The 14,770-nt window shown below is 33.3% G+C and overlaps 1 pseudogene; it reads left to right on the top strand.

The window, feature by feature from the left end:
• Positions 1-323: 323 nt before the first annotated feature.
• On the top strand, positions 324-442 carry LOC118609117 (annotated as a pseudogene).
• Positions 443-14,770: the final 14,328 nt, after the last annotated feature.

Genomic DNA, 14,770 nt, shown 5'->3' with positions numbered 1-14,770 from the left:
AAGGAGCTGATAAATTTTAACAGTCCAAGAATTTCCATGATTTTGTTTGAAACTGTGGCTTGTGTTTCGTTTGGGCTATAAAAGACCAACACGATTTCACTTAATACATAAAATTAAGGCAAATTCAGGTAGGAAATTAAAGAATTAGAATACTTATTTGAAATCAAAATCAATGTTATTTCACTAATTTGTTAGTTGCTTTTCTACAGATGTTGGACAGTATTTAGTATGTAACATTACATAGCAAGCTAAGAAAGACATTTATTTGCAATTACCCTGCTATTTAATTTGAAAATAATTTTAGAAAAAATAATCATTGTCTCATTTATGGCCATGCCACACTGAACGTGCCCTATCTCATCTGATCTAGGAAGCTAAGCAGGGTCAAGCCTGGTTAGTACTTGGACAGGAGACCACCTAGGAATACCAGGTGCTGTGGGTGTTAAAACAAACAAACAAACAAGCAAACAAATACATAATGTTAAAAAAAAATCTCCCCTCCCAAAAAAGATAATTGTCTCAATATATACCTTGTTTGCAGGTGCAGAAACACACAATCTCATTTGTTTTTTTCTGTTAGATAAGTGGACAAGCTAAGAGTTTGCCAAAACCTATTTTCTGACTTTATTTAAAATGAAAATACAACTCAAAAAACTATAGTGAAAAATAAAGTGGATCAAAAGTAGTTGTAAGGCCAAGTAGGCAGTGTGTCCTTTCACTTTTTTTCTTGCCTCCACCAAGCACATACAAACACACATATGCACACACATACACACATGTACACATAGACATATACACATACACACATTAGTTCACTCACCGACATTTATAGTTATTTTGATATTTTAATCCATCTCAATTAAAGGTCAGTGTTTATGTCTTTCTTCCCTCTTACTATATAACATGCAAGTACCATTTCAGTTTTCTGTTTGCCTACCTAGTCATCATAGAAGAAACACTCATTGGCATTCATTTACAGAAGTATTTAACTAAGCCTTTCTCATCTTGTTCGCTATCTTTTCTTGTAATCCTGTGGGTAAGGAAGTTCAATAGATCTGCAACTACAACATCATTCAATAATCTCTAGAATATAACTGCACAAAATTTGAGGTTTGGGGTCAATGCAATCTTTCTGTTCTCTGGTGCAAAAGGACAGCAGAGGGAGCCCCTGCATGACTTAAGGGAACCAAAGGCAGACAGGAGAAAAAAGATCTGGTTTGGAAATTACGCCTGGTGCCCTCTTCTGGAGTAAAAGTGCGGATTTCAAAAAGAAATTTGCAAGCGCTGAATTCCAAACTTGATCTTAGCATGTGTTGTTACCAGTCATCATAAAAAGAGCAGCAGAATTTTCATAATAAAGCTAATTTCAATTTATTTGAATATAAAAATAGATGCTTTGTATGTTTTCATGAAGTTTGAGTTAGATAAAAAAAATTTCTGTGGAAAATCTCACTCCTCTAAAAGTTGTATTATCATCGAATCGTCCCACTATTTCCCCTTAACTCCAATTATTCCAGAATCTTAGTATGTAATTCATAAACCAAGACATTCATATGACGATAATGCAAGTATTTCATCTTAAGTAAAATAGTTTTACAGTGATTGAAAGAGTCTATTAAAAAGGGTTTTGGATTAGGCAGAGCTTATACTGACTGAAGGTATTTTCCTTGAGACAGTTCAGCAATAATTCCAATTACAGAAAATCATTTCAATTTCTGCTTGCTTCTCAATTTCTTAGAAGAATCCTTCCAAAGGTATTTTTTTTTAAATTCAGAGTGATTGATAATAAGATTACTTTTAATTTTATTGTAAATATTAACTATTAATTATAAATAATAAATTATTCATTATAGTTTCCACTGAGAACAAAAAATAACTCTAGATATTCTGTATAAGATGGTGTTAGATGTACTTATTTGCAAGTAAGCTGTTTATGAAGTTCACTTTGCAAATCATTTGTCATTTAACTGTTCATTATATTTAAATACTATATAGAAAAGCACTACTGTACTTTGATTTAAAAATATAATAAAGTTGGAAAAAATTCATTCATTAATTATTGATCTTATGACTATTGAGGGGGTCTGTTTATATTAAAAATCAGATATTTAACAAAAAAGGCTTTATTTGCTCTTTTGCTTCCAACTTAGACAATAGATGAGTCATATTGGTATTAAGCATTTTTAGTCTATATTTATGATATTACTTTCAAATTATACTTAAAAGATACATAAATGGTAAACTGTAATGGTGAAACATAACTGCTATATGTGCACACATAGCACCAACCTCCAAAAATTATACTTTTTTTATTCAAGGAAAAGTTAGAAGTATGTGAATGTCCTTCACAGTAAGAAAGGAAACCTTATTTTTCAACTTATGGAAAATAAACATTTCTTCTCATTTACTCTGTAACATGAACATTTAACTTGACTAAGCCCATCAGGAATGATACAACATAAAAGAGGAAAGTTTCCTGGGTCGTTTTCTTGTCTTTGTATTTCTACAGATTATTAAAAACATTGAGCATTAATCTAGTTTTGAAAATTAGTACTATTTGTCTTCCTTAGGAGCTGGGGGTTGGGCAGAAGAGAAGTGAACCTGACCTGAAGATGAACGAGTATTCATTAGTTGTGTCTTCTTCTTGACCTTTTAGGCATCCAGTTTCATGTATATATTTGCTTTTTGAAGACAGTAAAATTTTAAAGAATAAAAGCAAGTAAAGACTAGCAACAAATAAATCCAAACTTTTAGCTTGAAACTTTCATATCCATTTTCTTTTAAAAGCTTTCCACAATACAAGAAGGGTAACATTGAAATTCTAAATGTTCAGAAAAATTTAATTTCATAAATATTTATTCATACTTCTAAAAAAACAAAATAGGAATTAGATGTACTTTTGATTCAGATTAAACATTATTTGTTCATTAGACAGATAAATGTTCAGTAGCTCTTATGTGTTAGGCACAGTCTCAGGTCTAGGGATGAAGCAGTATATGGCCTTCTTTACGTTAACAGTTTTATTTTCACAGTAAATAACATTGTTATTCCATTTATCATATTCTCTTCTAAAGTACTAATGAAATACATAAACACTCATATTGCTAAAACACAGATAATCTGTCCTTGGAAAACTAAGATTTTATTTAAAAAGAAAGTTGAAATTGTTTATTGTGAATAATTAATTCGCTTTTAAAAATTTATAGATCTTTAATCTCACTGAATTTTTTTAATTATCAAAGCTTTCTAAAGTTTTTCCCCATCTTCCTTTCCAGCTTCTCAACTGGAGATTGCCGTATTGGTCATATTTTCAAATAAATAACATTTCTGCTTTAAAAAAAAAAAAAGAGAACAGTGATATATTAAAATAGAGCCAATTAACTTCAAAACCTAAAGGGACCAAAATTGTAACAAATACTGGACAATACAGAAGGAATTATGGTGAACGCTAGGAAGCTCAAACTCAATGTGCTCTTCTCTCTTTCTCTCTCTCTCTCTCTCTCTCTCTCTCTCTCTCTCTCTCTCTCTCTCTCACACACACACACACACACACACACACACACACAAACACACACACACACACCTCTGTCTTTGCCCAACATCTCTATCATCTCTATCTCTTTATCTCTCTTTCCTAAAATGTTTCCTGGCAGAAATGCCAAACTTTTTTCACTGAATTAATTCTACAGTGATTTTGTCAATGATTTCAGTCTCATTCACTTCTATCTACCTCCCCTAGCCCATTAGCTCCACAATATTTTCTGTGCTCTCTATGTGCGGGGCACATTTAACAGCATAGTTTCTTTTATGCCATCTCGTATTTTTTCCTCTCTAAATTCATATGTTCCTATGGCAAATTATTCCTCTAGTAAAAAATTTTTTTTTCATTTTTGTCATCAAGTTCTATCTTCAAGAACTAATTGAAATGCCATTTCTTTTTAGAAACAGCTCCTAATTTCCAATCAGGAGTAAGCTATGTGCTTTCTCTGAACTCTGATAATATTTTTTCTAAATCTCTTCCAAGGCTGAGCATATTTACAGATTTACATCTTTATTTGTATCTCATCTTTATTTGGTATAGTTATAGGTGCTTTAATAGTAAATTTATTGAGAATGAGTGCATCTCTGGTTATGCAAAGAGTTGAATATAATGGAGTTATTTTGTAAACAAAATTTGCACAAATAATCATAATTTATAACCTGATTATTTTCATTCAAATAACTTCTTAGAATTTCTCCTAAGATGTAGTGAGCCCATAGAAACGTGTTATCCTAATCTTCAGGCTAATTTTGGCATCTAAGATTCTGTGAAGCTACTTTATCAAAAGATGAATTGTGGTATTTGCACTTAACACTTGACTTGAAATTGAAAAGTACCTTTATTGCAAATCATTTTTTAAGGAGTGATAATTTTCAGGATTGTGTTTTGCATTGAAGAAATATATCTTAGGAAATTTTAAGAAAAGTGATTCAGTTTTTTAAAATTATGTAAAAAAGAAATAGTGTTTTATATTCAATAAAGTTTTCTCAATAAAAAATAATAGATAAATATGAATATATATAATGAATAATAATAAGGAAATGCTGCTAAGAAAAATTTTTCTGAAAGAAATTTCTGTGTACTAAAACACTGTTTGGCCAGGTTTTTATGTCACACATATAACACAAAAAGGGGATTCAGAGAGTCTGTGGTCATTCACTTTTTGTCATACTTTTTGAATTATCATTATACAGAGATGCAATCATAATATTCATTAAAATATACATATAGAAGTTTAGGAGTACCCCCATTGCAGAGACAGATATGTCCCTTTTGCTTTTTCTCTTGGACAAGCAGCTAGACCACATTGCCAAGCCTCAGGTCCATGTTAGGTGGGACCACATGACCAAGTTTTAACCAATGGCATATGGATGGAGTGATGTATGCCACCCCAGGCCCAGTCCATAAACCCTCTCACCAGCAATCTCCCAAGTTGTCTCTGTTTCCTTGGAGATGACTCCAAGGCTTTAGGGGATAGGAGAGCCACACTATGAATGGAAACTTGGTCCTTGAATCATCCCCTGAAAGAGAGCCACCAGGAAAACAATTTGACTGGGAATATCCATGCTAGACTGTTTTAAGAGAGAAAAATATGTTTTATTATGTGAAGCCACTAAAATTTTGGTGTTGTTTGTTATAGCAATTGGTCGACTCTATCAGAGATGCATCAATAAGTCATACTATCTTCCTTGTGACCTGTAGATATAAGAGTATGAATAAAAGAATGAATTTATAAAATTGAATTAGGCCGACCAAGAGGCAGTATACTTTTTTTGCTTGTAACCCACTTGCGTAGGAATAAAATTTCATGACCCATATTTTTTTTTTCACAAAGAAATTATATTTGCTGAAGTACACAGGGAAAATGTTTATATTTAAAAGTTACATTTAAGTTATATTTAAGTTTATATTTAAAAGTTATATTGATTAGGAAAGTGTCACTGAGAAAATTGAGAAGATTAACACTAAAATCTTAGTGCCTGAAATTACTTGAGCAATAACAGTATGGAAATAGCTCTTACTTTTCATTCTAATATCTGATAGCAACTTAGAGTCCACAAAGAGAATTCACATGTATTGTCTCATAGTATCATTAAATCAAAAGAAGATTTCAACATAGAAATTATTGTTGGTCTCATTTTTGCCATTAAGGAAACTGAAAGTTAAAATAATACCTCTGATTCTATTCAGTCAATAACAGAAAAGCTGGAGAAAGAGTTAATCCATTCAAACAATGTTATAATTTCTGAATATTCTGTGCCAGAAACTTTCCTCGTGCCAGACATTATCTTGAAGATAGATTAATAATAATAATAATAATAATAATAATAATAATAAAGAAGAAGAAAGAGGAGGAGGAGGAACAGGAGGAAGAGGATGAGGAAGAGAAGAAGAGGAGGAGGAGGGAAAGAAGAAAAGAGATAACCCCAACCTGAGCTACCCTACTCCAAGATTATGCCATCTCTTCTTTATTTGAGCTAGGCAAGATAAAATACATTGTGATTCTGATTGGAATCCATTCCGCCATTTTCCAAGAAGGATCTTCTGGCTGCTCAGAACCTTTGGGAGAATCTTAGTACCCAGAGGTTCTAGCCTGTGGCAATTCTCAACACCCTTTTTCTCATATGCCCCCACCTGCTGGCCTCTACCTAGAGTAAGCTATCACATCCATCTCCCAATCACCAGCTTCCCCTCATAAACCTCTGCTCTAGCGGACCTCCTTGGAGAGCACTGAATCTGAAAAGTTTTCTTCCTGTGCCTGATGTGACTACCTGAGCTGCTCCTGAGCTCCAGTTGTTCCTCCTTTAAGCTGCAAGGCCATAGGGAAATTGATCCCTATGCTGGCTGTCTAATTCTTTGAGTTGTTTTCAGCTCCTTACAAAATCATGCCTCAGACCAGCCTGATGCTACTGGATGAACCACACATTACATAGACTATCCTGCATGTTTTATACACAAGGGTTATTTAATAGGCAAAGACTCAAATCATTATCATATTGAAGAATTTTTCAAGTTTAATAAATGTCATGTTACATGCTTTTAAATGCATTGTCACATGTACTCCTCCTCACAACAGGCCAATGAGATGAATATAATTAGTGAGCCTGACTTTTAGATTAAAAAAAAATTAGACTTAGAGGAATAAGAAAACTAACCAAGGTGACACAGCTGGTCAGGGAAAGACCTGACACTGGAGGCCCCTCCTTTCTGATGCCAAAGCCCCTGCTTTTAATTAGTCTTGGCTTTGTTGTATTACCTCCTCTTTGAAACAATGGCACTCCATTAGAAAGAATCTTAAGGTCTGAATTTGGAAAAAAAAATAAGCAGAGGGTTATAAAAGAGTTTCTTACATTTAGTTAAATCCTCGTGTTGTGCATGGCCATCTGTCTGCATGTCTTCCCAAGAACAAATGGTGTGATCTCATATTTCTAGTCCATATTAACCATAATAAATTCATACTATTTGAGGCCAACTACTTATATCTTTCTCTTGTTCAGGGAAGAAAGAATACAGAGAGACACATCTTGATATTCTAGACACTTGTGACTCTATTTTTGAAATTTATATGTAAATTTCTATATATAAAAAATTCTGTATATACAATACTTTTCAAACTTTATGGTTCTTACTCCATTATAAGTCATAAGACATTAATTTAATCATACTATTACACTTGCCTTATTATTCTTAGCTCTTTCTAACAGTTAAAATGCCAATCGATTAAAGATTAATGCAAAAATGCATGAAATTATATAATAATTATTATCATAATCAATTTAATTAAAGTTGCATATTTGATGTATATATGAAGTAGATACAGATTATACAATGAAGAACTGAGATTTGGTAATCCTGCTTAAGTAATTTTCCCAATGACAGATAAACTGTGAGTGGACAAGGATAAAACTGTCATCTGACAGTAGAATTTGCCTTCTAAGCCTCCCACATCCAAACATTACTACTGAAAGGAAAGGGGAAGGAGTTTGTTTTACAGAAATGTCCATTAAAGTTAACTTTGTTAGAAAAACTCAATTTGGTGTTTTCAATATATTATTTGTGAAAAAAGTCTACTCCTTGAAAGAAGTATTATTTTATGCAACCAATGAACTATTTCATGAATGAATCAGATAGTAAGCATAAAGAAGTGGCATAGAGGACCCGCACCTATAACTAAAAATAACAGGTGTTAGATGAATTAATGGGAAAAGCTTCAACATAGTCACCATGAATTAAAGAGAAACTAGGAGGGAGTTGAGGAGTCAAAGTATTTATCTTCATTCAATCTAACATCCAAAGGAATTTATAAGAACTACCCTTATTGAATTACTTCCTGTGTGCTGAGCACTCTTTTAAATGTTTTGTTTGTATTAATTTGCTTAATTCCAAAGGACCCAAAGGCTATTATCCCCCTTTTTTAGATAAGGCAACTGAGGTATGAAATAATTTTCAATTAATGTCCAAGCCCAATAACCTATACCAGGATTTAAGTCCAGGTCTGACTCCAGAGCTCTTGTTCTTATCATTATGATTGTATCATTGTAATTATTATTAAAAAGTGTTTATTATTGAAGTTTTCCATTTCAAACATTCTGATAAATTTTAAAATGCAGAAATATATTTAAAAACCTAAATTATGCTATTGCAATCCACACATATTATGTCTCAGAAAAACATCCATATTGTGCCTACTGAGACTGTAATTCAAATGATTTTCTATCTGACAACATCATAAACTCCATCTGGAATGTGAAAATAAAGCTGCTCTTTGCCTCTTGTACTGTCATTAGTCACATAGATTTTTTTTCGGTTGGAACTTGGCGGTGGGACAAAGTGGAAAACTCCACAGTCTACTTGGGTCAGACATTCCTTTAGGAGAAAGACTTGAATGACTATATTCATGTTAACTCTTTCCAAAACTATTTTTTTTCTTTTCTGTAATATTTCTGTTTTGAGATCTTGTCCCAGGATAGTGCCAAGTGGAAGGACCACAAATAGCTATGCAAATGACTTCTCCTGTAGCACTCAATTTTACTCCCTTCTTATCTCTTTCCATCTGGTTTCTCACTGCTCAAATTTGAATCCTAGCTTTCTCACTTACTAGCTCTGTGAGCAAGAGCAAAGCATTTAATTTCTCTCTATAACAGATTTCTCATCTACAAAATAAAGGTAAAATCAGCATATACCTAACAGGGCTATTATAGGCTGAATTAGCAAGTGCTCACTCAATTAATATTAAATACTTGTTTTAAAATTTAAAGAGTCAGGAATAGATTAAGTAAATTTGCAATTTAATAATATTCCTGTAGATTGATACTAAACTTTTAAAAGTAATTTTTCAGATATGCATATGTTCTTGTCCTGTTATAGTAGTAAAGAAATTGAGGTTAGAGCAATTAATTGTCAGAACATAGTGCTTTAGGCATTATGAATATAGAATTCCATAAACTACTAAGAAGTCATACAGAACAATTGTGAGTTGTTTCCAAAGTATGATTTTTTTTGTTGTTCCTTTGATGAAAGAAATGCTATATCTCAAGCTGTCCATATTTGAAGACAATTTTGCATTTCCCCTCATTCAGGTAATATTCTCTTTCGTAGAGACAATTTCCCCTTTTTAGTGGGAGAGAAGAAAAATGGGTTTGGATCTACAAATATAAGTCCTAGCATCATCAGTGTTATCTATCTGAAGAAGATAATATTTATAGAGGCTGGCCTTGACATTGTAGATACTAAGAAACTGCTCCCAGCTATAGTCAGGGAATAGATTAATGCAGAATCTAAATTTGGCTGATCAAAAAGCATAGTCTTCTCATATTCTTCAACATAAGTTGTGTTATAGGCTCAAATAACCTGCTGGGAATGTAAAGAACACTGCTTATGGAGCCATATAGTCATAAGTTCAAATTGAATCCACCACTTACTTGCTACCTAGATATCTTTGGGCAAATCATTTAACTTCTTGAGCTGCAATTTCTTTTTCAACAATCCATACCTGATAGAAAGATTAAATGTGAACATGTGTCTAAAGCACTTATTATAGAGCCCTGCAGATGGTAGCTATTTGAATTTGAGTTGATTTAAGCATTGAATAGCAGGTTGAAGTAGGGGCCTTTAAACATCCGGATTATGAGATTCTTTAAGTCTATGAATTTTCAAATTCTGACATACGTCTTTCCCCCTAAATACAAAAAGTATGCCTACCTATGTAATTCAGAATCTCTATCCTATGCATGATAAATAAATCACCCAGCTATGGTCAGTGAATTATGAAAAATCGGTACTTTCTGCTGAAAGAGGTAAAGAGGTTATCCTGAATACGATATTTGCCAAATAGTATGCTCATCACCTTATTAAATCTATTTCCGCTAACACAGTCATGCATGTGAAACACCCAAGCCCGTTACATCACTGAAATGAAAATCAACAGACACACAAATAACAACAAAACAAATTTATGGAAATACATTGTCTAACAATTTAATTGCTCTAAGGAATTTTAGATATCATGGAAAATGTACATACATACATTAATATACCCTCTGTGCTTTGTAAATCTAATGAGACAGATTGGAGAGAAGGGGTGGAGGAAGAAGAGATAGTATATTAGGGTGGAGGGAAAGTCCTGGGACACTTCTCATAATTTTTAAATATCTAATAGCCAATGGGGGTACATCTTTGATTCAAAACTCTCTATGAAGTGTAATCAGATTTTTAGGGACATAGAACATGCTACAATTCATAAGAATAAAATGTAGGCCCTTTCTTCTGGCCTTGCTTACCCTGGGACTTGGAAAATCTTTCATTTCAGCATCAGAGAGCAAACCAGGAAGATAAGATCTGCTATCCAAGAAAACTATTAGGCACTAGTCGATTTTGACTTGAATCGTTTTCTGATAATAGCTGATGCTTAATGGATTTATTGCTTTTCTTGTGAAATGTTACATAAAAGATGGAAAAAAAATATCCTTCTTGATCCCTTTGTTGACAAGAATAGTGTTAACAGTAATCTAATGCTCCTGATTTTAGCTTTAAAATATACTCAATTCTCAATGGACATAGTAATTTTAAACTTTCTGTCTTAATCAACTTCTCTTCATAAACATTATGGAAAAGTAACAATGAAAGAAAGAGAAGGAATTGGTAGGGTCATAAAAAATAGAGAAAAAAATAAAGGTGAAGAAAACATTGATACTGTAGATCTGAAGAAACTTTTTAGTAATAGTACATACCACTCAACAATATTTCATTATGAACTTCTTTATATTATTTTGCTTCTTATTTTAAAATATTTCTTTTGACTTATTATCAAGATAGTTTTATTTCTATTTTTAAAAATCTTTTTTTTTTTACCCTAAGGCTAACATATAAGGATATTTTGTCTTTCATCCCTCACTTCTATTAATCCTTCCCTTTTTTTTTCATATTATTGTCTCTTTGGCTGCTCATAAAAGTGACTATGTATGTGAATACAAAAAAACTAGTATTCAAGAAATGAATTCTGGTCGTGATTTTCTTGTGGTCCTTTATACAAATGGCAGCAAAGCTCATAAACTCAACATTTTCCTTCTTTGTAAATAATAACTTCCAGAAGGAGCTATGCCTTGGCCACAGGAAAGATTCTCATGAGATGATCGATCTAAAATTTCATTTAAGAATATAAAGGACTTTATAAATTCAAGAAATTATATTAAGAAAACATCTCTCCAAACAACAATTTACCAATGATATAAACAAAAATCTTAACTTTCCTGCTTTTCATTTATATTCTTAATGGTAGGGTCCATTGAGGCTGTAATGTTCAAAAGCCTACTCTTCTGGAAAATATCACAGGATTTTTAAAATATGGCTACAAAGAGCAAAAGAAGATTTAGGTCTCCAGAGAAAAGATCTATAGATTGAATGCCACATAGAAAACAATTTATTCACCTTATGAAGATGAAAGGCTGAAAAGACCCTAAAGGATAATAAAACTTAATCCATTTGGGGGGCCTCAAGAGGCTGTCTTATCAAGATTGGTAGTTGGAAAAGTATCCATAATTTCAAAGAAAATCCTAAATAGTGTACAAGGAAAATTTTTAAATAGATTTTTCAAAACTCCACTGGTTTTTATTATCTCTCTATGGCTTTACTTGAGAAAATCCATTTAGAATTATGATGTCATGATTTTTACAGATTTGTTCTGCATTAAAATAACCAAAACAATACTAGTAATTAATTAAAATATAATTAGAATGTATCGAAGTTCCTAAATTGCTTTGTATAAACAAGATGGCTTTTATATTTAAAATATTTGAGCCTAATTAACTTTAAATCCCTACAGTTTTGTTACGGAAAACCTCTTTCAGTGAGTAGGGCTGATAAATTAGTAGGCAACTATTTGACCACTTAAGACTTTATAACTTGTTAGATTATAAAATGGAACTAAATCATACAAAGGAGAATGCCAAATCAACTATAAGGGGGGGCAGGGGGGGTAATAAGAAAAAGAAAAAGAAAGAAAAATGGCCAAAGAAAAAGAAAAATGGGGAAATAGTAGGTAAGGACTTGAGGAGAGAAGGTAGAGATTGACCGAGAAATAACCCGTGATTATTTCTGTTCATAATTTGTTATCACAGAATTTAAGCTCTATTGCAGTGAGAAATTTTGACTTCCCTGTACATAACTGAACACTTTCCTTGTTGTGGTTTACTCCACTTGAGGAAAGAGTAGATGGGCAATGGTCTGAGAACGCACATACAATTTTTGCCCAGTCTCTAGTGGTAAGGTTGACATCTGGAGAATGCGTTCAATTCATTATAGACTTTCTCTATAAAAACCAGGTATAGCGGTATATTGATGAAATATTTTTGACCCTCAAAAATCTTCATTGTAACTAAGAAAGAAGTTAAATTTTATGACTTTTAGGGACTTAATATTAAAAAGTAAGGTGTATACTCTATGGCTTCAGAAAGCTAACACTAGCCCACAGGGCAAACACCATGCCCATTTAGACACTCTGAAGGATATATATTTACATAAATTTCTATTGCGACAATGTTTTATTGATATTCAGAATTATAATTTAAACCAGATTATCTCTTGCCAGTCAATGTCAGAAGCTGTGGAACAGGAACATGGGGGGGAGGATGTTGAGGGTGGAGTGGTGGAGACTAAACAGATGTTCTCCAAAGGGCATTTCATGGAACACAAAACTAAATAGAGACTCCCTCTCTTGCAAAATATTTCTTTGGTCAAACAAGTTTAGGAAACAATGTGTATTGTCACAGTAGAAATTTATTAAATACATATATACACACACATATAGATACATATATATACACAGATATAGACATGTATACATATACATACAGACATGTATACACATATAGATCCTCCTTGGAGATTAAAAATTCATATTAGCATATAGTAAGTACACACACACACACCATTATACATGGTAAAGACTGAAAACTCTCCAAAAGCATAGCATTTCCCAAACATTTCTGTCCACTGATTTCACTAGCATATTTAGAAACATTGCTGTCAAAGAATGCAGTTTGATATGTGAGAGCCACCTAAGATTCCGTGTAAACAAAATGCAGAAAAGGGTACAAACTTTCAGCCATCAGATAAATAAGGCCTGAGGATCTATTATAAAACTTGGTGACGATAGCTGTTAACACTGTATTACCTCATTGAAATTTGTTATGAGTAAAACTGTTCTCACTAATATACATACATACATACATACATACATACATACATACATAAGTGAGGTGATGGATGTGTTAACTAAGTGGTGAATCCTTTTGCAATGTACAAGTATATGAAATCGCCATGATGTACACTTTAAATATTTTACTGTTTTATTTGTCAATACCTCAATAAAACTGAGAACAAAATGCAGGGCAAAATGGAGTACACAGGTAAGAAATTATCTTAAAAGAGGAGAGCTCTTTAGATATTTCAGCTCTACTATTGCAAATATAAATGCTTGAAAAAATCTGCACACTGAGGACTTTCACACTGCCTTTTGTATCTCCCCACCACGTGGTCCTCAATTCTGGCTGCACATTAAAATTGCCTGGGGCTCTTAAACATAAAAAGAGAGTCTGACTTAATTGGGGCTAGAACCTGAGCATCAGCATTTATAAAAAGTTCTCATATGACTTCAGTGGAGTCATGTTGAGAATCACAACGTAAAAATTTTTATGGAATCCATTTTGAAACCAATGAAAATGTTTAGCTTATGACCAGGGTCTTTTGATCAGCCCAGAAGGCTGTGGCATGGCCTTGTGTAAAAGGTATTTGTAATTGATGCGGGCTTCAAAATCCTCTCATTCAATGCTAGCTCAGCATCTGCCTTGTTCTCTTGCCTCCTGTTCTGTACTGTTTTGCTTTAATATATTAGCCCTCTTGTTACACTCTCTCCTTCAGGTTTCTCCCCACTCCCTCTAGCTCCTGCCTTATAGGAAACAGTTTCAGTGCTGCCCCTCTTCTGGCTGTGAGGAATTACTCACAGATGAAAACAGCTTCAGTGGTCACACAGCTGAGGATAATTGGATTTGGTATCACTGACTATCTAAATGCACACAGGCCGATATAAGCCGCTTCCTTCTTAGCTACATTAGGAAGCCAAAAATAGAAGCAATTATCAGGGTAGAAAATCTCAGCCTATGGCCCAGGGAGCAAGTAACTCCTCCCACTCTTATAGAATGTACTACCTTTTGTGGGCTATTTGCTTTCCTGCTAATTGGATATTCAGGTTGTGCACAATAGCTTAGCCTTTTGTTTTTATATATAAAGGTTATTGTTATAAATATATAAATAAAGTTTGCACCAGCATCTAACTTTCCTTTGTTATCGTTGTCAAAGGGAAGCTTATTTTTATTTAACGAAATTGTGGATTTGAGTGTCAATTCCCAACATAAGGAAATGAAGGACTGGTGTTTATCTCTTATATTTTTGGCGGGGCTGGGGGTGAGATGGACGGAGTGTGCTGGTCAGGGAGTGTACGCTACTGGTGTAGGAGGGTATCTTTAAAGAATAGCTTTTTATTTTCCCCAGATAGTTCTGCAAATGTGAAACACCAACCATAAAAAAAAACAAAACTTAATGTCTATTAAATGCACATGTGAGGAGAAGGAACCAAAGAGAAACAAGGAAGGGGAGGGAGGAAGCGGGTGAAGCCTGAAGGAAGAGAAGGGAGAGCAAGGGAAGAACAGCATTTAGAATCAAATGCTGAGTGCT

The sequence above is a fragment of the Rousettus aegyptiacus genome, unplaced genomic scaffold (genome assembly GCF_014176215.1).
Source record: "Rousettus aegyptiacus isolate mRouAeg1 unplaced genomic scaffold, mRouAeg1.p scaffold_m13_p_10, whole genome shotgun sequence".
Classification (NCBI taxonomy): domain Eukaryota; kingdom Metazoa; phylum Chordata; class Mammalia; order Chiroptera; family Pteropodidae; genus Rousettus; species Rousettus aegyptiacus.
Note: the sequence above shows the minus strand (reverse complement) of the source record. Positions and strands in the feature narration are given on the sequence as shown.